The sequence below is a fragment of the Megascapheus bottae genome, chromosome 5, assembly GCF_031878675.1.
Source record: "Megascapheus bottae isolate mThoBot1 chromosome 5, mThoBot2.hap1, whole genome shotgun sequence".
NCBI classification, from domain to species: Eukaryota; Metazoa; Chordata; class Mammalia; order Rodentia; family Geomyidae; genus Megascapheus; species Megascapheus bottae.
The window spans coordinates 27,427,484-27,450,462 of record NC_143513.1 but is presented as its reverse complement, the minus strand read 5'-3'; the positions used below and the strand labels follow the sequence as shown (position 1 = coordinate 27,450,462).

Genomic DNA, 22,979 nt, shown 5'->3' with positions numbered 1-22,979 from the left:
TGTGTGCATTACGATCTCGACCCCTTACAGACACGAAGGGCCATGCTGCCAGCGGACGGTTTCTCATGAATTCAGGAGCCCGTCCAGGAGTCACTTTATGTGTGTTTCAGGTCTGACTTCTTTGAATCCCCAGGACATCCTTTTCAGGCCATTGTTGGGACACTCAAGCTTGGCTGCTTGCGTCCAGAAGGGGGGAAAAATGGAAGGGCCTCTCCCTCCTCCCTTCCTCCCAATACTCACGAGCAGACGTGGAGTCTGAGGCTTAGAGAGGTGAGGCCCTAAGACCTTAGCTGGTTGTGAGCAAACCCCCACGTTTTCCTGTTCTGGGGCGTGGGGACCGCCGGCCCCGACCTCGGGTCTGGCGGCGGCTGCCCGTCCCGCTCGTGCCCCCGCGGACGCACGCTCGCTCGTGTGCTTGGGTTTGGACTGAACAGTGCAGACTTTTTTTTTTCCTCCTCTCTTTTTCTTTTTCTGTAGTTTCAAACAATTCGCTTGCAAATTGCCTTTCGGGACAGGTCCGATTTGTCTTTCGCCGGCGCGGCCGCGGGAGCCTCGCCTTTGGCGCGGTCCGGCGTCTAGGGGTCCCGCAAGACAAGAAAGAAGTGTGTGTGTCGAGGGGGGGGGACCCCGCGCGCGCTGGCCTCGGGGCGGGAGCCTCCAGGAGCCTCGGGCCCCCGCGGCTGCCCGGCCTGGGCCCCCGCGCCCCCCGCGCCACGCCCTGCGCCCAGGCCGCGGCTCCTCCCGCGCTGGCGGACGCCGAGCGGTCCGGGCGGCGGCGGGCGGCGGGAGGAGGAGCAGGAAAAGCGGCCGGGGGAGGAGGAGGCGGAGGCGGCGGCGGAGGCGGAGGCGGGGAGGGCGGGCGGGGCCGCGAGAGTTTAAAGCCCATCGAGGGGGTGGGGAGGCCCCGAGGAGGCAGGAAGGGAAGGGAGCTGCGGCCAGTCGGGCGGGCAAGGCTCGACTGTCTGTGACCAGCGGGAGCCCAAAGTTTCCGTGCAGCCCTCGGCAGCGCGGGCCGTCCGGGACCGTCCCACTCACCTCCTTCGCCCCGTGGGGACCCTGCGCCCGCCCGCGGCCACGCGGAGGCGGCGAGGAGCGGTGCCGCGGCAGGTAGGGAGTTGGGCGGGGAGCGCGCGGCGGCAAGTTACTTTTGTGGTCCGCGCCCCGCGGCCCCGGGCCGGGCCGGGCCGGGCGGGTCCCCGCGTCGTCATTGTCTGCGCGCTGGCCGGCCGGCCGCGGCTGGGGACGCCGCCGGGCCCCGCGGAGGCGAGGCGGGCGGAAGGGCGTCGCCTGTGGGCTGGGGGCTTCGGCGTCCCCCTAGCCCCCCTCGGCGGGTGGCGGGGGATGGCGGGACTTGGGGTGTCGGATGCGGGGCCGGGGCGGGCCGGGCGTCCCCGCCGGGCTCTCCCCGTTGCGCTCCCGACCCCTGGGGGGAGGTGTGGAGCCCGAGCAGCGCATTCTTGAACCATCTTGTCAGACGCCAGCGGCTTAGGGGGGTTGGGGCGGGGGCTGCGGTCAAGGCCGCGTTCTCGGGGGCCACCGCCCTTAGAGGGGTGGGCGCCCCTGGAGCCCCGGGTGCCCCCGTTGCGCGGCGGGGCCTCGGCGCGCGCGCCAGGCGGGCGGGGCAGCGGTGCCAGACACTCCCAAGTCCCGAGCGCGGCCCGGCCTCGGACGGAGGATCTTTTTTTTTTCCCCCCCCCTCTCCTTTCCCAGTTCTTTCTCTCTTTCTTCTTTTTTTCTCCCCCTTGATGCTGTGAGCGGCTCGGTTCACCCGCCGCTGGGGCCTTAACTTCAAGTTTGAGGGCTCGCGAACTAGCAGCCCGCCAGCCGTGGAAACGTGATAAGAGCGGGTACCGTTTGCAGAAGGAAATTTCTGATGCAACTCTCCGCCTTTTGCTGATTGCCTCCCTTCTTCCCATGCCTGCCCGGCCAGGGCCCTGGAGCATGTGCGTTATGGAAATTAGGGTATTCTTTACTTTTTATTGTGTTCGTCTTTTCTTGAGATTGGGAAGAAAGGCGAACTTCTTATTGTTTGCTTTGACCGAATGGTTGGGTAAAGTGGGAGAGAGCCACAGGTGATTTTTTTAAATAGTATTATTAAAACACGCTTTCTTATTAGCATGCATTTGTAAGAATGTTTTCTTTGCAAAGTGTTTCATTGAAGAGATGCAAATAAAAGACCAAAACAAGTAGCGCTTGTGAGTAAATGAGCGATTATTGCACAACTTTCTCTTCGCCGCTGTTTTAAAAGGCCAGGCCCAGAAGACTTTGTTTCAGAAAATGCTGATTCAGCCGTTTGGAGCCCCCGAGTTTCAAAAATGGTGCTCCATTTCACGTTTCACGACTCTTTATGAAGAACTCACGTCGCTAGTGCAGCAACACAGTTTACACAGGGTTTGCACTCCAGAGCTGGTAATATTTTAACAAGAATTGACCTAGAGCTCCTCTTTCCAGGAGGACAGATTAGGTGGACGCTAGCTTTCTTCTGCAGAAGAAGAAATTCTCTTCGCGCTAAAAGGCAATGGGGAATTGTCTTTTAGGAGAGTATTTTTAGTAAATTCTTTTCTCACAGTACTTGCCTAAAAGCCCCGAAGTCAAAAGTGCTTCCATAATGATTCTTGAAGTCTAGGATTTTCCCCCCCTTTTCGGTTAAAAATCAAAACTCTAGAGTTACTTACTAAAGTTATTATTTGAGTTTTTCTGGGAGTATTTGTAAAAGAAAGACTGCCTAGGCCAATCCCCAGATTATGAGGAGGGAATTTGAGGACAGAGTTACACGCCCAGCAGGCATTGCAGTAACTGAGAAGTAAGCCACTGATACTTTGGTAGCTTTTCACAAGACACTTTCCAAAAAACCTTGTTCTTTTTAATTCAGGGTATAGACACCCCAGGACCCCATTTTACAGATCTGGAAACCAAGGATCAGGAGGTGAATGGGCCTTCCTGAGGTCTAACAAAGCTTAGAACTAACCTTAGTCTAAGTTTTGGATTTCTTTTGTTCCTGTGTGTCTTACACCTCTGCAAAAGCACATTGGCTTCTGAAAGAGAAATGATCTGGAGATTTGCCTTGCCAGCCACAGTCCCAGAACTTAGACGCTCTGGAATGCGTCTTTAGTCCAGTGCCTTTTGCCATATAGGGGGAGCCATTATCAATACTTTTTACTTTTTTTGTACTTGAACACAATTTGTTTCAAAGAAACAGCAACTTTGGTGTTCCTGAAATTGTGATTCATTTTCTTTGTTTCCAAGAAGAGGAAACCTGGAAAGTCATGAACAAAGAATAATTTTTCTTTGTTTCAAAAGAAAAACAATTTTGGTATTTATGAAATTATGAATTCCGTATAGCAGGGTATTGTCATTTAAGTAGAAAAGCTGGGAACTACCACATTGCCTGGTATCTGTTGCCTTTGGGGAGCAGTGTCGGATTCGTCAGAATGTTCTTTGTTGCTGGACTGGAAAGCCAGAGCTGGAATGATTTGTGGTTGCCACCATAACTGGAGTTCAGGGCAGCCCAGTCCTGTAATAGGCACTATCTTTTCTAATATAATCACTTAAAGCTAAGAGTTTCCCTCTATGCACTGCTTTGGCTGCATCACACAATTTTTTCATGATTTTCTAATGAATTTCAATTTAGGAATATTGGAAGTTATAGAAGAATTGAGGCAGTCAAGCTACCTGTCCGTGCCTGGCAAAGCAAGGTGCCTTGGGATTTGGTTCTGCCTGCTAGTGCTCTAATCCATTCAAGCACTGGACAGTACTGAATTTATATTAGTATTTGAATTACACATTTTTGGGGGGGCTGTATCTATTACAGGATACCCTCAGACTCTGTCTGAGGAGTGCTTCTGAACTGAGCCCTGGAGGCTTTTGTCTACCCTCCTAAGAATCACTGGGCCTGATAAAAGAGCAGGAAGGTTAAAACTATCCATCAGCGCACTAATAGAAAAGCAAACTTCTTTAGCATAATGGGATGAAAGATGGTGTGGTTTTCCTTCAAGATTCCAACAACAAAAAACATTTTCTAGAATTATCAAAAACAATCTCAAGTAGCAATGAGTGTTTTTTTTCTTTCTGCTTTTGCCCATGCTAGAACATTTATGTGGATTTTGGGAAGATTTTCCTTGTTCAGATTCTAAATATGAGGAACTTGTTTTTTGATCTGGGCCCAGCAACACAGCAGATTTGGCTGTTAATGTCCATCAGTCAATGGGAATATGTGCTAGAGAGGAAATACCTTTCCCACCATTCCATTCCTGTTATGCTTTGTTTGACCAGGGCATTGGACAACACCAGCAGTTAGGCACTTTGCCTTGGCTTGACTCTTGGTTCTATTATGTGTTTATTGGCCTGGTGAGCCTTAACTAGCCTCAACTATAGAGTGGAAATTATGGAATTATCTCTCCCCCACACCCTGCATCTCTCCCGTCTCCATCTCCCCCCACCCTGTCTCTGTTTCCCCCTCTCTGTCACCCCCCCTCTCATGTCTTTTTCCTATTAACAAGGCACATGGCACAGAAAGCTCCATGCATGTTTGTCCTTATTGAGGGCTATTTCTGTCACCAGAATTTAGGCACAGCTAAGGGATTAGATAGATCTTCACTTGCAATACAGCATTGTGGGTTGCTGTCTTTTGTCTTTTGCCCATCTATGTGCCCTCAGGTGAATCACTTGGGGGCTCTATGGGTCTCTTAACAAAGGAAGAACTATGCCAGAGGCTGGAAGATCTATTCCCCACTCTCTTCCTATCACACAGGGGGCCAAGAGGGACTTGTTAGGTTTGCTTTATGTCATTTCTTAGTTCCTTCCATTCTTCCTTTTCCCTCCCTTCCTTTCCTTTTTTTCTTTCCTTCCTTCCTTCCTTCCTTCCTTCCTTCCTTCCTTCCTTCCTTCCTTCCTTCCTTCCTTTGTGTATATGTGTGCTGTTGGAAATTGGAACCCCACAGCCTACTCATGCTAAGCAAACTCTTTACTACTGAGTTGTACCCTCTAACCCCTTATTAAAATTTTTAAACTTTATCCCTAGAAGTGGTAGCGATCAACTGGAACTCTATAATACAAACCCTTTTATAATGCCAGAAATCTAATATAGGTTGAGTATCCCTAATCTGAAAATTGGATATCCAAAATGTTCAAAAGTCTGAAATTTGGTGCTATAAGTGGAAAATTTATTTTAGGCACAAAATTATTTAAAAATAAGTCTATGTGTATATAATAAGATGTTTAAACTTGAGTCTCATCCCCAAGGTATCTCATTATGCAAATAGTCCAAAATAAAACAAGACAGGAAAAAACCCACCTAAACAAGAAATCCTCTTAATCCCAAGAACTTCAGATAAAGAAATACTCACCCGTAGCAATAATTTTAGCATGTTCCTTTTCTAAAGCTTAGTGACCTAAAGATACCGATAGTGCCTTGTAAAGTTTTAAGTTTAGAGGTTTCCATAGAAGCCTCTGGAGTGAGGCAAGTATCTCTCACTTAATCTGGGCCCTTCTTGGGAGTGCTGCCTTTACAAGGTCTCCATGTTGAGTGGAAACCTTTCGTTTTCCTCACAGGTGGCGTCAGCCAAACCCAGCAGCATCCATCTTTTCACCCTGGCTGGTTGTGGCCAAGTCCATGCTGTGGTGTGCTAGTTTTCTAAGGGCCTCTCAGTTGCCATTTCTAGGGATCTGTCTGTTCTCTTTCGATGAAAATCATGTGTATCTCACAGAACATTCTCCAGGATGTTCCTAGAGAGATGAGAACATTGTGCGCCGTGGCCTGCATCTCCTTATTGGGGTGATGGAGCCTACGAGGAGGGAGAAGGTGGGAAGCAAAGTGCCTTGCTTCCTTCTTGGGTCATCCCTATGTGTCAGGCTTTGCCTGGCCCTGCTCTGTGCTCTGGGGCCCACAAGGTTGTGTGGACACAGGCAGCCCCTTTTGAGGGCCTCTCTCTGCAGCTGGGGTACTGCTTCTGCTTCCAAGGGTATCCCTGGGGCACCACTCTGTTCATCTGGAAGGTCACCTGGCCTTTTGCAATTCCTCAGTTCCCAGAGCCAACTTTTTAACCCTCTCTTTCAACTTAATTTGATTTTTTCACTGTGTATACTATCAGAAGTTCTAAACAAAGGTTTCACTAATACAGTGTACCTTCCCACATCCCAGTATTTCAACTGCTTCCTTGACTTTCTCCCAAAGAGGGCAACTATTTTACCTTCTTACCTCTCCTGCCCTGACTCTCCCTGCTCCCCCATCATCTCTTTTGGTAAATTTGGCCACATAAGAATGCAGAGTGGTGGCAGTCTTCTCAATGCTGCTCATATCTGAAGCATGTACTATACTATGAAGACTTTTATTATTTTTTGTAGTAAATTTTGTTTCCTCTTGGAGTTTTCCTCCCCCTCATTTTTTTTTGGCTTAGATTTTTTTTTAATATCTGTCTTACCTCTGTGTTCTCCCAAACTTACCTAATTGTGTGAATCTGGGATTGCATTATGTAATCTCTCAGTTTTATCTTTTGTGAGCTATCTCCTAGGCGCCCTTTGGCCACGTAGCTGGTCACTGATGGCTCCCTGCACAGCTGTCAACTTGGGATCACCTCTGTCATCCTGGAAATGCCCTTTGCTTTTTTCTCTTGGGTCTTATGATTTCTACTTTCTTGGCTTATTCCCAAAATTTGATGGAGAACATTTCTATTATAGCTTCCAAGGAAAGAGACAAAGGATGTACATTTTTGAGGTCTCACATGGATGAAAGTGTCCTTATTCTAACCCCACAGTTGCTAATTTGTCTGAATATAAATTAATAAGTGGAAGATAGTTTTCTCTAAAAAAATGTTAAGGCAGCCACTTGTCTTTAGGCAGCAGGGGGTTGAGAATGAGGCTCATCTGCTCTCATGTTAGAGGCTTTGTGTGGACATCTGAGGCTTTTTCTGGCCGTCTACTTCAGAAGCACATGGCTACAAAGCCAGACTGAGCTGTGTGAGTGGTCACTGTGTCCCGCTTTCTGTAGATGCATGCCTGTCTGGACTGTGGTGTGGGCATTCCTGACCTGATGGCTTCTTCCCTCAGAAATGGTACTCAGGGTTCATTGGACCCAGGTATTTAGCCTGGGACCAAAGGCTTGACTGTGCCTACCAACCCCTGCCCAGAGACCTGTCTCATTTCTACAAAAGAAGTCCCATATTTTTACTGCTTATGGTAGCTGGACTGAGGACCCGAGGTCTCACTGCTCCTTAGACTGCCAACTCATCTTCTTGTTTTGGACTCTACCTTTCCTCCATTTCTCAAAATATATGGTGGTTACAGATCCTGAGATACCAAGCTCTGTGTCTTGCTTTCGGCCTAGGCTTTCATCTCTTATGATGCAGTCATTTACCCTTTGCCCACTGCCTTGGGTGTCTTTTAAAGATTCTCTTCTTGTTGTGACAGATCAAAATGTGTCCAGTGGGTCACAAGGCATAGGCCTGGAGGGTGGCTGTGCTCTTTAGACAAAGGTGCTCTCCCTCCAGGCTCAGAGCAGGTTTACGGACACGTAAAGCCACTTTTGCAGGGTTGACTGCAGAGGGAACCCAGATTCTTCAGCCAGTATCTTGCTCTAGGCTTTGAGTATGTCACCTAATCTCACCGAGGGTGATTTCTTTTAGAAGCTCTGAGTCGGATCCTGTGCTTCCAACTATATTTTTTTGCATTGTGGTAGGTACTTTGAATCATCTCCACTGAAGAGGGCCTCCAGCAAGAGTTTCCAGCCTTCCCACCTTTGCTGATAAGGAGCTGGGCGGGCTGTTTGTGGTCAGACTGAGAGAAGGGCTTGTTGCTTTGTGATTTGGGCTTAACACCCTGCTGGTGGCCTATTCTCAGAACCTGCTCAAATCTGCTTTTGTCTATCTACTTTACAGTGAGGGGCATGACCCCCTTTGAGTCTGCCCTAGGGTGATCACCTATGGTTTCTTTCAATGCTTTAGGGAACCTGAGTCCACCTCCCAGTCTGTTGGCTTATGGGCAACTTTTCTGCTTCTCTGTACACATGCCCAAGATGGGTATTTTTGAAGCTTCCGGCCACCTCTGCAGAACACATGACAGCACCTCAGTTTCTAAGTCTGTTGCTTCCCGTTGACTCTGGCTGTGCCTGCTGCCACCTAGCTTCTCCCACTGTATCCTCTGCTTGATAGGTATAAAAGCTACTGTTTACCAGCTCTGTGCCCTTGTAAAAAGTCACGAAAAAAGATCTCCAACCCTTTTCCACTTCCTTTATTATAGGCTGTATTTATGTACAGTTGGCTTTCTGTATTTGTGGTTCAGCATCCACAAATTCCAGCAACTGTGGGTCAAAAGTATTCATAAAAATTTGCTTGTGTACTCAACTTTTTCTCAGTATTATACCCTAACAATACAGTGTTAATGTTATTCATACAGCATTTATACATATCTGGTATTTTAAGGAATCTAGAGGTGATTTAGCACAAACAGAAAGGATATGTATGGTTATATGCAAACATACCATTTTATATAAGGGATTTGAGCATTGGGGGAATCTTGGTGTCCGTGGGGGTTCTGAAACCAATGCCTGGGAGATATTGAGAGAGAGAGAGGGAGAGAGGAGAGGGAGAGAGGGAGGGAGAGAGAGAGAGAGAGAGAGAGAGAGAGAGAGAGAGAGAGAGAGAGAGAGAGAGAGAGAGAGAGAAAGATCACAAATGACAACTAATTTCCCTCTTTGCTTCCTTTGTTGCAAGTGTGTATGTGTGTGTGTGTGTGTGTAAGGTGACTAGCATGTATTGATACATACTGTTTTTCTTGCTGTGTCTATGTAAATAGGGGACCCTACTTTCTCACCGATGTCCAATAGCGTTATGCCTATGGCTTCCAGAACGAGCCTCTTCCTTCCCGGTTGTTCCTGTTCTGGCATTTTGGGAAGTGGTATAAAGCGAAAACGATCCTGGAAACCCAGGACGAGCTGGCCTTGATTACTCACCCCCCCACACACACATCTTTCCTCCAGACCTCCTCTCCCCCGACCTCCCCGGAGCCGGTCTTGATATAGGTCTCTACTGATGGCACTCTTGACTTTGGTGGACCCGGAACACAGCCCCGCGCTCCTGACGCGGTTTAACGGGTGGACATGGAGGACTTTCCGCGGCAGAAGCGCGGCCAGACAGCGCGTTCTTGCCCATCAGGGTGGAGTGGGCCTGTGGGGGAGGGGAGGAAGCGTTGCAGGGAGCAAGAGGTTCTTCAGGGTTGCCATGAGAACCAGGGATCCGGGGATTGGGCAGCAGAGGGCCCCCGCTGGGCCTCGGGGCGTGGCTGCGTCACATGGGTTCGGTCTTGGGGTTCCCGTAGTGCGCAAGGACCCAGCCGCGTCCCTCGTCCTCCTGGTCCTCACGGTTGCCTGGTCTCCTGGAAGCCGAGGAGCGCGGTGGAGGACCCGGGACCGGCGCGGCCGCGCAGGCCTCCCGGCACCTGTGCAGAGATGGGGGTGGGTCCAGTTGGGCACGTTCGGGAGGCGGGGCGGGATCGCACCCTTGCCGGGATGGCGTCCCCGGAGGCGGTGTGTAGGTTCGCTTAGCTTGTTCGTGCGCGTTCGCCTGAAATACGCGGCAGCTCCGGCCTCGCGTTCGGTTTGCCTGTGCTACAGGCCCCGGCTTGGGGCCGAGCCTTGGAGAACCGAGGCGAGCCGCGAGTCCGGGAGCTGTCCATGCCTGCCGAGCGCTGTCCATGCGCCGGGCGCTGCCGGGCTCGGAAGTCCTCCGGCCGGCAGCGCGCACGCAGCGACCCCGTGCGGCAAAGGCTGCGCTAGCCGGTGCTCCAGGTACGCAGGTGGGCTCCGCCATCGGGATGCGTTGTTGGGGGGGGGGGGTGTCCGGAGGTAAGGGGAGACCAGCCAAGGTCATGGTGGTCAGCCTGGAAGGACTGGCCTGCTGCGCGGTGCGCCCGGGCGCCCGAGATCGGCAGCTCGCCGGCCAAGCTCGCGAGCGAGCGCGAACGCCTGGCGGTCTCGGCCGCGCCAAGCCGTGCCGCGCAGCTCGCTCTGCCGCCGCTTGCCGGCTCGCTGGCTCGCCGGGCTTGTCCGGGATCGCGAGAACCTCTGGGGGTGTTCGCCGTCAAGCGCTATTATGTAACCTTATTGTTTTTTTTGGCGGGGGGGAATATCCTAACTGTTTAACATTATGTAACAAATAGTAATTGTACCCGCGAAAAGCGCGAGCGAACTCGGAGACGTCGCATCCACGCTTAGCCAAGTGCAGGGCAGCGGTGCGGGGGACCGGCTAGCTTCGGGAGCGCGCGGAGACGGGCATCCGGGGTAACTGGACATTGTTTTGTGTTTTTTTAATTTTTTATTATGTTTTCTCTCTCTCTCGGTTAAAAATGGAATGCCGATCGTCTGCTAGATCGTCTTTTAAACCTTGCTGGAATATCGTCCGGCATAAAAGCCTTAGGAAAACACAGCTTGTTACTGCGTACCCATCCAGCCAAAACGGGGGGTGGGGGGGAACTACCTCCTTACTCTCAAGGAAGGTAGCAGTTAAGGAGAACTGAACGAGGAAGATTTTTTTTTTTGTCATCAGTTTTATGTTTTCCATGGAGTTTACTGAATTGTGCATGCTGATACATGCGCAAGTATGCTAATGCGTAGATCTTTGCCCTCGATCCCTAGCCCGGGGCGGAGAGGTGGGGGGTGGGTGCGTATAGTCAGATCACCTGTTTACAGCTGACTGGCCCTTTCATCAGCTGCCATTTTTTCTTTGATGGCAGGAGTCCCTGCTGGTATATTTAAGGAGGCCCAGACGGAGGAGCCTGCACCCAGTTAGCTATTGTCTGGGATCACCGCGGACTGTGCTAGGAAACCGTCTCACTCCCAGGCCAGCGAGTAAAAAGTGGGTGTTTTTCGTAGTCGTCATTAGCTTTAGGACTTAAATGCAGTGCAGTAAATGACTGCGGGATTTTGACCTGTTGGTGGCTAGGCGAGTTTGTGTACTGCCTGCATTCAACCGCTCCTTTCCTTCCTGGTTGGTAGGGCCTGTCCTGGTTTGCAGAAGGAACAGGCCCCACGTATTACTCCTTGAGTTCTGGCCCCACTGTGCTTTAAACATATTGAGCAAGGATGAGGGAGGGAGGTGGTAGGCAAGGGGAAGACGGGATTCTTGGGATTTTCCTCTCTCCCAGAGAAGAAAGATGGCTAAGGACACTTTATATCTTTTCCAAGAACCTGTGCAAGGAAACAAGATGAGTTGTGTGGGGTGGGTGCCAGGGCATGGGGGTAGACGTGGGTTTGAATCCCTTTGTGTTTTTTGCCCTCCCTGTTTCTGGAAATCAAGGAAATAGTTCCCATCTTGAAGAATCGAGGATGGTGAACAGTTTAGTGTGGAGGGAGATAGTAGATGAAATTTGTAGCACTTTCACTAGGGATTTCAAAAAAGACAAGACCAGGTTCAGTTTGGTGAAATTAAAAAAAAAGTGAAGTTATTTTATATTTCCAAACCTCTCCCAAGCATTTCCATGAGCAGTTACTCCTCCAGCCCTCTTGTAATTACCACCGAGAATGGGGCTTCTGAACTTTTAGAGAACACAGCATCTTTTGAATTTTAGAATTAGGTGACATTTAGGCAACAGTCTGAACTCACTGACGTTCAGCCCTTGTGGTCCTCCCAAAAGCCAAGCGGCCTCTTGGGAGTATGTGCCTATGACTTAGTGAGAAGGTCTTAGGAAACTCATGTGGACTGGCACAGTTCTACATTCCTTCCAGACTGCTCTGATGATGCCCAGGTGGTAGACTATGTGGGAAAAGAACAGCAATTTCATGGTTTGAGCTCTGAACACTCACTGTTTCACGGGTATTGCCACTTAGCTCAGTGCAGCTGACTTGCTGAGCCTGGGAAATGGAGTCCCCACCATTTCTGAGAGGCATACACCCCAGGTGACTCTTAATGGGCACAATGCTGGATGACAGATGCTGTGTTCTGGGCCTTGTCACCACGTGGCCTTCTGGTGATTAGGTCAGAAAGTTGGCAGCTCCCATCTGGCAGAGTTACTGCTTTCACTGGAGGGACAAGGGCAGAAAGAGGGGTGGTGTGGAGGCAGTCTGAGCCCTCTGGACCCAGGGAGGTCTGGAAGCATGTGTCATAAGAGAGGTCTTTGTGTGGGCCTTCTTGTTCTCTCTTATTCGATCATACTTAAAAAAGGAATTGGCTCAATCCCCAGGGCTCACCCGGCTCCACCCGATGCAGGACACCGAAAAGCAGATCTGGCAGTTGGCATGCCACTTGTGGCATCCAAAATTAGTGTGATGGACCCTATTTACTCCTAATCCATAGAATTCACTCCAGAGGGTGCCTGACTTGCTCTGGTTTGACTTGTAATTTTCCAGTGTTTGGTGGTGTGAAAGCAGTAGGCATTCAGCAAGAAACCGTTCTTCGAGTTCTGAGTTTTGATCTTTTTCTTGGGCTAGTGATACATGCTACAGTCCTCTGTTGTGATTCTTGGCAGAGGCAGGTGAGCCACAGCTCCCAGACAGCCACACGATCGTGAGGAGGAACAACTGACCCTCTGTGGTATACTGAGTTGCTGTGATGTGCCCATAGGTTGGCTCAGGGAAATGTATTTCATCTCACGGTATTTTTAACTTAGGTGGGTTTGTTGAGACATAACCGCATTTGTAAGTCAAGGTCTATCCATAGTTGGAAATGACCCATAAAGCCCTAACCCATCCCAAATGTTATCCACCCCTCAACCTTTTTTTCCATGAAGGTCTTATTTGGACTTGTTCAGGAAAAATACTCCCAGTTTCCATGGGCAGCGGATTTCATTCCTCTGAAGATTTGGTAGAAGTTAAAAGCTCAGGAAAATACTGAGTTCTGGCTAGGAAGTGGGCAACAGGCTGTATTCATGAGGCATATTGGCTTTTCTTTTATTTTCTGTTTCCCCACACAGAGGGTCTAGGACTTAACTTGTGGAACATTCCTGGTCTGTGTGGAATTGCCTGCAGGCATTTAGAGCCATCTAAACTGAAATGGAGGTGCCCCAGGCTAGAATCTGGTGTTAGATGTTGGCACTGAAAGGGAGAGGATCCTGAGTTTGTAAAAGGTCCCTTTAAGTTGGGGAGAGCTTTGTTCTTCAGTGCTCATCTGGGTGCTGGCTCCTGCATTTTGTTAAAGGGAATATTGATGACTAGTTTTTTTTATTATTATTATGATTTGCTTTTCTTACTGATGATAATGCAGCTCTGAGTGGCTGTTTAGCACTTAGGTGAGGTGAGAACTCCAAGGAGTGCCCTGATGCCTTTTGACAGGGACACCTCCTGACACTCATTCAACAGATGTCTGAGGAGTTAGGCTGTCTCCCTAAGTCTGTTCCTGTCCCGTTTAAGATTGAAGCAGTGAAAATCCTTCAGTGTTGGGAAGGAAACTGAGTAGAAGGACTGGCTTAGGATGATGCAACAGTAGAGTACAGGGGTGTAAGAGTTGTTCTTTATCCACGAGAGATGAACTTAGACCCCCACAGGCTGCAGGCTATGGGATAGTACCTGTGCAAGTTAGCTTTCTATTCTAGCAAGAAATACTAAAGATAATCAGCTTAAAAAGAAGGAAGGCTTGTTTTAGTGCATGGTTTCAGTAAGTAACTGTTTTGCCTTCCTTGCTTTTGGCCTTGTGGCAGCACAGTACATCATGGTCTTGGGGGTAATGATTAGTGGGAAGGAAAGAGAGAGAGAGTGAGCACCCCAACAGCATTCTATATTTCGCTTCAAGGACCTTAAACCCTCTATAAGGCCCACTACCACCTTCTAAGGTGTAAGTCTAGTCCTCTAACACACGAACGAGCCCTTGGAAACATTCCAGTTTCAAACTGTAGTGGTACTGAGTCTTAGGTATTATGGTTTCCTCCTATATATGCACACCTACAAAAAAAGTCTAATTTATAAATTAGGCACAATTTATTTATTTATGGAATTTTCCACTTAATGTTTTCATACACTGCTTTACCCCAGTTAACTGAGACCACAGAATTTGAAACCATAAGGAAGGATCATTATGGTGATTATTAATATATTTTTTTATTTATTTAGTGTCTTAAAGGAGATAGTACATTTCAGTTCTAATACAATTTAAGTATTATCTATTGCCATTCAGTGTGAAAAGAGTGCTTCTTAAACTTGAATCATGTATGTCAATCTCCTAGGGGTCATGTTCAAGTTCAGCTTCTATACATGGTGTGGTATGGTGTGGAACTTGCCATTCTTCCTTTCCCCAGGACAGCTCACCAGAGACCCATGCTTTGTACAGTCAGGACTTGACGCAGATACCTCCATTTTCTCTTTAGTTCCTTTTTCTCTAGAAATTCTCCTCTAAGGACACTTCATACTTTAAGAGCTATTATTAATAACATTCTTACTTGATCTAGGAATTTTTGCCAAAGCTTTCCTGTGAGTAGTCCTACATTGTTCATAAGTGGTATTGTTTAAATGTGCCCCTACTTAATTTCAATTGTACATATTTGAAGCATCCTGCTTTGACAATTGGGAGCTTTCTCTAGGGCTTACTTGGTGGTTTTTCTTTTCTCTAAGATGATAGAACATGTTTAGGAAGATATGGATCCTTTTGAATCTTGAATGGGTAGTCCTGCCTTTTTTTTGAACTAAGAAGATAGACTGTGGTGGTTCAAAATTTAGGGAACATAGAACTCATTTTGTGCTGAGTATTTATGGAGGTGGCCTTTGGTAGAATCGCTGCCTGCCTTTCAAAAATAAACCTGTTTTATTTAGATGCAATTCAGATGCTCTATAGTTTTCCTGTTTAAATTTAAAATGTGTGATTTAGTAACAATTAGTATATTCATAGATTTGTCAATTTGGGTATGTTTTTGTATGCATACACTTAACATTTTGATGACCTGAATGCAGCACCCCAAATTCATATGTTGAAACTTGGTGGCTATTGTGATAGTATGAAAAGTTGGAGCCCTTGTGAGGTGGTTAGGTCAGGAGGGCAAAGATCTCATGAATGGGATTAGGGCTTTAATAAAAGGGATGGTGGGGGTGGGGCTGCTCTGTTCTGCTCTTGTGACATGTGGAGATAATCTATCCCTGTGGAGGAGGCAGCAAGATGCCATCTTGGAAGCTGAGAGTGATCCTTTGAGGATACTTGAGAATTCCAGTCCCTAGAACTATGAGAAATGAATTTCTATGTTTATTCAAAATCTAGTGTGTGATATTTTGGTTCAGCCACACAGACTAAGACATTTGTGCCGAGAATGAGGTGTTACTATAACTAATACCTAAAAATGGGGACATGGCATTGAAATGAGTCATGAGTCATAGCTGGAACACTTTGGAAGTTCTAGAAAAATAAATGGAATGCGAGGGCTGATTCTGATGAGGGCTCAGACCATGTGAAGAGAGCCTGGGTCTTTTTAGAAATGATCAAAGTTGGAGTAATGTAGTGCTAGTAGAATAATGGATAATACCTCTCCTGATGAGATTTAGCCAGGAATAAGAGAATTTTATGGAAAGCTACAAGAAAGGGGCACACTTGTAAGAAAATGACAAAGAACTTGGCTGTACCATATCTGTGCCCTTGGGCTTAGTGGGATGCAGAATTAAAAAGCAGTGAATTAGGATATTAAATAGATAAATTCTCTAAGCAAAGTGTTCACAACACAGCATTGGCTTCCCTTAATAGAGCTTTGGGGTCAGGGATGCAGGCAATTGATACCCCACTGGCAGAGACTCCTTGAGATACGATAATTTTCAAATCACTGGACTTAGCCAGGCATCAATGTAATCCCTACTTCTTAGAAAGCTGAGATCTGAGGTTTGCAGTTCAAAGTCAGCCTAGGCAAGATAGTTACCTTCAGTTAACCACCCCAAAGCTGGAAATAAATGTATATGTGTATGGCTCAAGTAGTTGAGTATTAATATTTAGGAAAAGAGCTCAGGGACAGCAATCAGGCAATGAATTCAAACCCCAGGAGCAACACACACACACACACACACACTCACACACTCACCAATCTTAAATAGCTGTGGGTATTTGACTCTTAACAGATGAGGTATAGGGGATGAACCTCAATGCTTTGGAGACTCTCCAGTATCCAAAATGTGGGTGAGGGGATCAAAACTTATTCCCTATATTTATGTTTTAACGTTTGTCCTATTGGGTTTTAGATCTGGTTCAGAATTGTTAGCCCTTACTTCTTCTCTGTTTCTTCATTTTGAAATAGAGATGTATGTCCTGTACCTATCACTCTTGTTGCATGTAACTTGCTTGATTTCACAGGTTCATAGCTGGGAAACATTTTGCCTCAGGATAAAACACACCTTTGAATTTCTCCAATACCAGATTTAGGTGATTTTTTAGGTGAAATTCTTAAATTTAGACTTTTGAGTGTGTTACTGTGGCAAGGCAGGGGGCTATAGAGAAAGACATAAGATTTTTGAGGACCATAGGCTGGATAACTATGATTCAAATGCTATGTCCCTTGCGAAATGCACCTTGAGATGTAATCAGTGCCCTGGTATTGAGGGGGTGTGGCCTGTGGAGAGTCCTGCGGGCTCTACCCTCTTGCATAGGAGTAGAGCTCCTATAAAAGGGTTGGAGTTGGTTAAGATCGTCCTTTCGCTCTTCTCTCATGTGAGGACACAGCCTCCACCGAATACTGGCACCTTGGTCTTGGACTGCTAAGCCTACAGAACTGCAAGAAGTAAGTTTCCATGTTTGATACTTTGTTTTTTGCCTGGCAGTACTCAGGCTGTGCACTTACTAAGCAAGTGCTCTTGCACTTGTGCTATCTCTGGCCTAAATTTCTGTTAATAATTATCCCTCTTGGGTATTTCATTATAGTATCACAAGAGGCTAAGATACATACATTAACATAAAATATCAAACCCAAACATTTACAGGTATGTTTAGCCACTTCAGTAGTCAATTTGAAAATGATTCATGTCCTCCAGAAGAACAGTTTTGTGACCATATGTCCTATCAACCTATTTCCACCTTCTCCATTTTCCTAGCCAACTTAAAGAATACTTTTTGTCTTCACAGATTTCCTCATTCAGAAATGGCTTTGTGGACCTTACTGTACAGATATCTGTTTGAGTATTTGCTTTCAGCTTTTTTTGCAGACTGTGTCTAAACTCGGAATTGCTTGATCATTTAGTAATTCCATATTTAGATTTTGGGGGGACTGCCAAAGTTTTTAACAGTTGCTATACCATTTTATATTCTTGCCAGAATATATGAAGGTATCATCTTTTTTTCTACTTGTTTTCTGTTAGTATTAGTATTATTATGTCATTACTGTAAGTATAATAGCTATGGTAATTGTTACACATCCAAGTAAGTTTCTCAGTATGTTCTGTATTTTCTTTCTGTCTGTCTGTCTGTCTCTCTTTCTCTTTCTCTCTCTCTCTCGTAGTTTATGCATAAGAAACAGACTTCCAGCCTCTCTCTGTTTTTAATTTGCAGTTTGGTATTGACTTGTAGGAATTTTTTATATATCCTATATGATATATTAGTCCCCTTACAGGAATATGATTTGCAGCCATTTTGTCTCTTTCTATGGGTTTTCTCTTCATTGGTAAGTGTTTTATGATACATAAAAGTTTTACTTTTGAGGGGATAAAGTTTGATTTATTTATCTTTCTGTTGGATGTAATGTTGGTATCAAAGACGAAGAGTCACTATTAAATCCACTTTCCTGAAGATTTATCCTATGTTTTATTCTATTTTGTTGAATGAAGATTATTTTAACTTTAGTATTACTGTTTCCTTTTAAGTTTGTATGCCTTTTACTTATTTTTCTTACTTAGTTACTCTGGCTAGGGCTTCCAGTACTGGGCTAAATAAAAGTAGTAAAAGGAATAATCTTGATTTGTTCTCAATTTTAGAGGTAAAAATTTTCTTTCTTTGCTTGCTGAGTAAGAAAGTTAACTGTGAGTATCTCAAAATTCCTGGCAGAGTTGATTGATGCATATTTAGTTCCCTTTCCCTAGGGAAATTACTCCCTGGCGGTAGTTTTTAAAGAAGGATTCTGTATTTTTCTGTAGTCCTAGGACTTAGAACCCTAGAACTGCAAGGTGACTAGATTCAGGAAAAATGCCCCTCTCTGCCATGGGAACATGGGTAATATTGTTTTGTCTGTAATATCAGTTCAGCTTTGTTTTTAGACATGTAACATTTTTCCCCCCTGGTGCTGGCACCTGAATTCCAGGCCTTGTGCTCTTTGCTTGGCGTATTCCCTCAAGGCTGATGCACTATCACTTGAGCCACTTCCATCTTTTGATGGTTAGTTGGAGATAAGAAACTCTCAGATTCTTCTACTTAGGTCAGTTTTGAACTGTGGTCCTAAGATCTTAACCTTTCAAGTAGCTATGATTGTAGGGTGCCTCACTCATACCTCAGGTAGCCATTTTGTAATTGGTAGCCATTTTGTAGTCAGCAGCCATTTTGTAGCTGGTAGCCATTTTGTAGTTGGTAGCCATTTTGTTGTTTTATGTGTTGTTGAGTTTTGAGTATAGCAGTGTTTCCCCACAGGCTCATGTGTTGAAGGGTTGGTCCTCAACTAGCAGAACTATTTTGGAAGGTGGTGGAAACTTGTAAATGTCAGAACCCAATAGGAGGAGTGAGAGTCTCTGGAGGTATGTTTCTCAGAGCCTCTTCCTGTCTCTGCTTCCAGACTGCCTGACATATCCCTCGGCCATGATGCTCTAACCACAAGCTCATAGCAATGGAGCCAGCCGACCATGAACTGAAACCTCAGAAACCATGAGCCAAAATAAATCTTTCTTCCTTTTAAGTTGTCTTCTCCGGTATTTGTCATGGTGAGGAGAAACGGATACAAACGACCTTTTGGAAGTGGGGATTGGCGTGGAGGAAATCTTGTACCAAGATTCTTATAATTCAATTCCAGTTTTTATTCTTGCTTTTCATTTTTATTTTTGCTAGGCATCAAACTCAAGGTCTCACACATGCCAAAGCCCAAGATTAGGCTCTCCTGATCACAGAGGAGCAACTGTTTTCAGTTTGTGCTGACTCCAACTTGCCATATGCTCGTCTGAGCTTCACCCTCAGCCCTATTCCTTATTTGTATGTCAGGACGATCAAGGCCCTGGAGTGGCCACAGTGATGAGTGAGGACATCTGACCAGATATGTACCTTCATTGCACTTGCCTTCTGTCAATCTTAGATTAGCACGAGGTTTAGGACATAGGTGTGACATTCTAGTTAGACTGACTCTGTAACACTCTTAGGATTACCATTGCCTTCCCAAAGAAGGGAGATTTTTTTTAAATCTTGGTAATAATATACGCTTTCTTCAAGAATACAAGTAAGAGGCATGACAAAGGTCCTTGCCTCATTTGGGAGAGTATGGCTTGCATTCAGAAGTCAGAAATAGATCTTCCTTCAAGTGCTATGTTCAGTGCTGGCCATGGGCAGAAGGGGACATTGTGCTAAAGCTCTGGGGGCCAGCGGAGGAGGGGGGTGAGGGGGGAGGGTTGGGATGCACAGTTGTTCTCTGGAACCTCGTGGTTCATTCCTCTTCCCGGGCAGCAGCCTCAACTTCCAACAGTTGGAACTGAAGGACACAGATAGCTGGGGTCAGTACAAGTTGAGAACAGTTGCTCTTCTGTGTTGGGGAGGGCCTAATCTTGGGCACTGATGCGTGCTGTTGAGTTTGGCTCCAATGTTCACACAGGCTGAGGGAAGATGGACAAGCTCTGGCCGCCTGTGGGTGTTGGCCACCCCAAGGAGGCAGTCTGTCACGCGGGCTGCACTTCACCCCGGGCCAGGGCTAGAACTTTGCCTGGAAACTGGAAATACTGGACGTATGACATTTTCCTTCTGTCTCTCCCCATTTGTGGGGCTAGTTGGGGAGGCCTTGGAAGAGCATTCTAAATGACAGAGCTATACATCTTGCCAGAATCAACAAGTAGAATAAGGCTTCAAGGAGCGCAGCTGAGCGACTTCTCAAACACACAGACCCTCCTGGGCCCCCTGCTAGTCCCCTGAGGAGGAGAATGGAATGTATCGCCCCACCCTGCCCTGCTAGGGTTGCATGCTCAGCTTGCTGAACGTGGTCTGGTAGTGATGTTCATGTGGGTGGCCAGATCTCAGGTGAAAAGTTCTGAAACCCAGTGTGGTTTTTTTTGAAAAAGAAAAATCCTTTTGAATGAAGAAGACTTCTCAGAAGTCTTACTCCATAAAAGCGTTCTCTGTAGAGCAATGCCCATCTTTGTCCACAAGTGGTGGCTTGGCATCCTTCATCCTGTCTATGGGTGTTCTTTGAAGTCTTGGGTGCTAGGTGAGGTCATGAGTCCCAGGAGAACAAGCCTTAGGATTGGGGAGACCTATATATAGCAACAGTGGTTATAACTGATCTTAGTACCTACCCCCCAAGACACTTGTAAAAATGAGCAAAGACCCCCAAAGAACAGTGGTCATGTGGCCTCCTATTTTAATATTAACCGTTTTAGGTAATTAAAGCAGAACATTTTTTTAAAAAGATTCCATTAAAAATAACAAACCCATTAGATATTATATTTATAGGTAATGTTACTTAGGAAAATAAAACTTTTTTTTGATCCCCTCACCAAAAATAAGGAAACTGTGAATAAGAGTAAATGGTTTTGTTTTACATTCTCCAAATCCTTTTTAATGTCGTTCTTTAGAAGGTAGCTGGATTTTTCCAACTGCATCTACATCCAGTCACATGTCCTGTGGCCTCTAGAAAATTCCAGCCTGCACTTAGGATGAGAGGGAAGAAAGAGAGATTGCCTTGTAGTGTGTTAAAGATAGCTTTGGCCTCAGCAATCAGGAGGATTCCTAGGCAAAATGTGAGGTCTTGTTATCACTGGGTGTCTTTTGAGTTGGGGGTGGTGCACGATGCCCTCTAGATCTCTGGCCCTGTGGTACCCCTCCCTGCCTCTGCAGATACAGCAGTGCCAGACCCTACTTCCTCAGCTGATCTCTGTTTTTGTCAACTGCAGGTTGAAGAAGATCTTGGAGATGGAGATGGTTAATCCCTTAGCCGCTGAGCACCAGCGGGCAGGGGGTGCATCTGGCTCCTTAGATTATAGTACTCTTGTATCCTGCTCTGGTTCAAAGCAGAGAGCATCTTGAAAAGCTTAGTACTAGATACCATTTGCTGCCTGGAGGGGAATGAGCAGAGATGACTTATACTGAGAGGCCAGAGTGGGCAAGTGGGCAGTCAAAGAGGCAATGTCCTGAGTTGAGTAAATCCTTTACCAGTGGGGCTACTTCAGGCTTGTAAAAGAAACTGTGACACCAGTGTTACCCTGATGCCATCAGAATGTGTGGGAGCCAAGGAGTGCCAATGGACAGTGCTCAGGATGGCCACAAGGGGAGGCTTTTTTGGCACCCATGGGTTTGAAAGCCTGCCCAGCAGGGAGAGCGAGGCAGGCATTGCAGAAAAGCAAAGGGCTAGACTCCTTTCCCTCTACACTCTTAACCTGCTATAGTCATCAGCAGTCCCCTGCACACACACACAAACACACACACACTCACACATACACACACACACACACACACTCACGCACGGAAACTAAAGGTCCTCTTTCAGATACCTCCAAGACAAAGGTGGGGGTTCAGATGTATTTAAACATTTGCACATTCTTTGCAGAACTGAAAAAAAGTGATGGTTGGTCATGTATACCACAAGCTGTTTGTCTTTCCACACTCTCATTCCTGGGTCTTGAGCAATGATAGGATTTGGCCATGCTCCTGATATCTTGCATCTCTAGGCTTATGGAAACAATGTTAGAGACTGTACTGGAGACAGCTATGTAACTGACAGGGCTTAGATAAAGAAGGGAGTAAGCATTCAAGGCGTGTTTGGTGAGTGAGTGAAATAACTATGAATTTGAGGACTAAAGGTAGGTAACCAAGTCAAGAAGATTGTTTCTGAAGTTGGACCACACAGCTAGCAGCCCTGCACCCAGGTATTTAAGAAGGCTAGAGAAATGACAAAGCCTCTTTGGGAATTGGAGAAGGCTGCAGCGCGTTTACCCATTTTAACCTACATAACCAGAGTCAGGTTAAAACAGACAAAGCATAGGATCTAGTGTCTCATCTCACTTCCCACATTGGCTTTCTTTCAAACTGTGAACGTGGCAGGCAGGTTAAGCACTTTGTTTACTTGGAAAGTTTCAGCATCACTCTGTGCCTACTGGTCTCATGCATAGGCTGACCCATGGCCTTGAGAGCTGCTGAGGGTGTGGGTGGTTGGTTGGTACGATGGGGCCAGGAGGGAGTAGACTGTAGGTGGGGAATCTGTGGTGGGGTAACTGAGAATGCTGGGATGTGAACACTCGCAGCAGGGACAGAGCACTTCATCTTTGCCAGGCTTCTCCCTCCTAACCCAGAAATCCCAAGTAGGAGCATGCCTCAGACCCCTTATATAGTCTAGAAGTTGAGTTTGGTAAGTATCACATGGGTCTGTTGCTCACTCAGATGGCTTCTTAGTTTCACCAGGCAGAAAAGGATCCCCATGACGCTGACAGAAGAGTAAGTTGGGAATAGGGAGTTGGCCAGCCTTGCCTAGCACAAGACACAGTCAGGGTCCCCACCAAGGTGAGCTCATTGGCCCACTCCTTGGCCTCTAAGCAAGACTAGTCCGCTACTGTAAACCGAAGTCCAGGTAGTCTGCAAAGGAGGCCTTAGCTTCTCATGAGACCTTGCTGTGTTCTTTGAGGTAGAGTATATATGGGGCCAGTGTGCTACCTTACATCTCTCTTCCTAGTCTCATAAGACTAATAATGGCTCTGTGGATGCTCACTCTTATCTGATGTTAGCTACCTTCCATGTGCCATTAACCTATGAATTCGAGATTATCTTTTCAACATACTCCAGGGACTACCCAAACTGTAATACCTCGATGGGACAATGGAAGAACCCTCCCTCCCTGGTTCCCAAGGGCACAACTGGGGTAAGTTGTCCCTGCATGGCCTCTAAGTTGCCACATATGACTTAAGAATATGTGGAGGGGACATGGCCACAGAA

The 22,979-nt window shown here is 46.7% G+C and overlaps 1 protein-coding gene across 2 annotated transcripts in view; it reads left to right on the top strand.

The window, feature by feature from the left end:
• Nucleotides 1–901: 901 nt before the first annotated feature.
• Nucleotides 902–22,979, top strand: part of Grb10 (growth factor receptor bound protein 10) — a 147,313-nt gene continuing 125,235 nt past the window's right edge. For both annotated transcript variants that reach the window (XM_090332843.1, XM_090332842.1), the window contains exon 1: nt 902–1,107. The gene's annotated coding sequence lies outside the window, so the exon portion shown is untranslated. The remainder of the gene's footprint in view (nt 1,108–22,979) is intronic.